Here is a 3,289-nt window from a genome sequence, read left to right as displayed (position 1 = left end):
TCAACGCTCCCCGGGCAGAGATCCTGATGGAAATCGAGGGTCGGGACTTCTTCCGACCCCCGCCTCCTATGCGAGACACGGGATTCCCCCGGAATCCCAGGAAGTATTGCCGCTTCCACCGAAATCGTGGGCACGACACGGAGGACTGCTACCAACTCCGGGATGAGATAGAAGCGCTCATCCGACGGGGAGTACTCAACCGGTTCGTGAGGAACCGACCTGAGGAAAGGAGGCCGGCGGAGAATGTCGCACCAACCGAAAATCCGGGCGACAACAGGCCCATCGCCGGCACCATCAACATGATCGGGCGGGCCTCGGCAGGAACGGCCGCCTTGGGAGCACCCCGGAAGCGCCCACGTACTGGTGAAGTCATCTCGTTCTCGGACGAGGACTTAGAAGGGGTCGAAACCCCCCATGATGACGCTGTGGTCATCTCTATGATTGTAAATAGGTTTGATGTAAAGCGTGTCCTAGTTGACAATGGAAGCTCAGCCAACATTTTGTATTATCATGCCTACCAAAAAATGGGATTGACAGAAGGGCATCTCCGGAGAGTCAATGCCCCGTTGGTTGGGTTTACCGGAGATGCAGTCCCGGTTGAAGGTGAGGCTAGCTTCCTTGTCACAGTCGGCCTCGCCCCCCGGGAGAGCACAGTGAGGATGGACCTCCTGGTGGTCCGTCTGCCCTCGGTCTACAACGCCATCCTTGGGCGCCCAGGGCTAAATGCCCTTCGAGCCGTGGTTTCAACTCGCCATTTGCTCATGCGGTTCCCCACCGACCAAGGAGTAGGCGAGGTCCGCGGAGACCAGCTGGTCGCCAAGCAATGCTACATGGCGGCCCACACAGTAAAGCAACCAGCCGAGGCGCCGGACCACCCGATGGGCCCTTCGCTGCCCATAGAAACCCTCGATGCGAGGGACACCCTCTGGAAGAAGCAAGTAGAGCCCGGTGAGCTCCTTATTCAAATCCCACTACAAGAAAATTTTTCCGAGCTAACTGTGCAGGTCGGCTCCGGCCTCGGCGCCCGCGAGAGGGATTGCCTCGTCAGCTTCCTGCGGGACAACGCTGACGTCTTCGCCTGGTCGCCCGCGGACGTGCCAGGAATTGACCCTGAGGTCATGGTCCACCGACTCCAGGTGAGACCGACCAGCAGGCCTGTAAAGCAGAAGAAAAGAGGCTCCGCCCCGGAACGACAACGAGCTGCGGCTGAGGAGGTGGACAAACTCCTCGGGGCCGGCTTCATCCGGGAGGTCTCCTACCCGGACTGGCTCGCCAACGTAGTCCTCGTAAAGAAGGCCAACGGGAAGTGGCGTATGTGCGTGGACTATACCGACCTGAACAAGGCCTGCCCGAAAGACAGCTTTCCCCTCCCGAGCATCGACCAGCTCGTCGACTCCACTTCAGGACACCAGCTGCTAACTTTTATGGACGCCTTTTCAGGGTACAATCAAATCCGAATGGCCCCAGAAGACGAGGAGAAGACGGCCTTCATCACCGACAAGGACACCTACTGCTACAAGGTGATGCCCTTTGGCCTGAAGAACGCTGGGGCCACCTATCAGAGACTGGTCAGCCAAATTTTTAAAGACCAGATCGGCCGGAACATGGAGGTCTATGTGGACGACATGTTGGTAAAGAGCCGAGCGGCGGAACACCACATAGCCGATCTCAACGAGACATTCGCCAAGCTCAGAAGATATCAAATGAAACTCAACCCGGCGAAGTGCGCGTTCGGGGTCACCTCGGGCAAGTTCCTGGGTTTCATAGTGACCCAGCGCGGAATTGAAGCCAACCCGGAGAAAATCCGGGCACTGCAAGAGATGTCGCCTCCAAAGACTGTTAAGGAGGTGCAATGGCTCGCGAGGCGAGTTGCCGCCCTGGGAAGGTTCGTCTCTCGGTCAGCCGAGCGATGCCTCCCCTTCTTCGAGAGCCTCAAACGGCCGAAAGACTTCCGGTGGACGGAAGAATGCCAGCAGGCCTTTGAGGAGCTTCGGAGCCTTCTGGCCTCTCCCCCGCTGCTCACCAAGCCCCAGAAAGGCGAGATTCTTTACTTATACTTGACCGTCTCCCCAGCTGCTGTGAGCTCAGTTCTCGTCCGGGAAGAGGACAAGCTCCAAAAGCCGGTCTATTACACCAGCCGGGTTCTCAGGGATGCTGAGACCCGGTATTCTAAACTTGAGAAGACCATCTTCGCTCTCATCATTTCGGCTCGGAGACTCAGGCCTTACTTCCAAGCCCACACGATAGCTGTATTGACCGACCAGCCTATGAAGCAGATATTGCAAAGGTCGGATCGTGCGGGGAGGATCGCCAAATGGGCGGTCGAGCTCGGAGAATTCGACCTCGAATATTAGACCAGGCCGGCTATCAAAGCTCAGATACTCGCCGACTTCATCGTGGAGTGCACCCTTCCGGACAACCCCGAGAGGCCACCCGAATCCGTAGAGGAGGCCCCGAGGCAGCCATGGGTCCTGCACTCGGACGGGTCTTCGACCTCGGGGGGTAGCGGGGCCGGACTTATCCTCACCAGTCCAGACAGAGTGGTGGCCGAGCAAGCTTTGCGCCTCGAATTTCCGGCCTCGAACAATGAGGCCGAGTATGAGGCTCTCATCGCCGGGCTCAAGCTGGCGAAAGAACTAAGAGTGGAAGACCTGACGGCCTTCAGTGACTCCCAGCTGGTGGTGAACCAGGTCCAAGGAGATTTTGGAGCTAAAGAGCCATCCATGCAAAAGTATCTCCAAAAGGTGCGGTGTTGCCCAGATAGACAACCCAAGAGGGGGGGGGGGGTGAATTGGGTTTTTAAAATAATTTGGCTAATTAAAACTTTGTGGATGATTAATTAAAAACTATAGCAAGTTATTTAATTAAAGCCTAGTGCTGTGAGTAATGTGCGGGGAAGAAGATGAGAGACAATGCACTACAAACACAAAGTTTTATAGTGGTTCGGAGCTAACCCTTGCTCCTACGTCCACTCCCCAAGTCTCACTTGGGAATTTCACTATAACCCCCTTGGATTACAGCCGGTTGTTTTGCAAGCTCACAACCAAACTTGTTGTTTTACGAGCTCACAACGAACTCGGTCGGTTTTCCCAGGCTCACCGACTAGAACCAACCCCGATTGTTTTCCCGGGCTCACAATCAAACCCTTACACACGTTGGTTTTAACTTGGCTCACCAACCAACCTTAAACCCCTTGATTCAATCCCCCGATTGAATCAAGTAAATATAAGAGATAGAAGAAAACAGAAAATAGCTTCTCAAAAAGCAGATTTAAAACAATATAATCGTA

This window comes from Phoenix dactylifera, chromosome 7 (genome assembly GCF_051530095.1).
Source record: "Phoenix dactylifera cultivar Ajwa chromosome 7, Ajwa_hap1_PhDact_Kaust_v1.1, whole genome shotgun sequence".
Lineage (NCBI taxonomy): Eukaryota > Viridiplantae > Streptophyta > Magnoliopsida > Arecales > Arecaceae > Phoenix > Phoenix dactylifera.
This window is presented reverse-complemented; position numbering follows the sequence as displayed.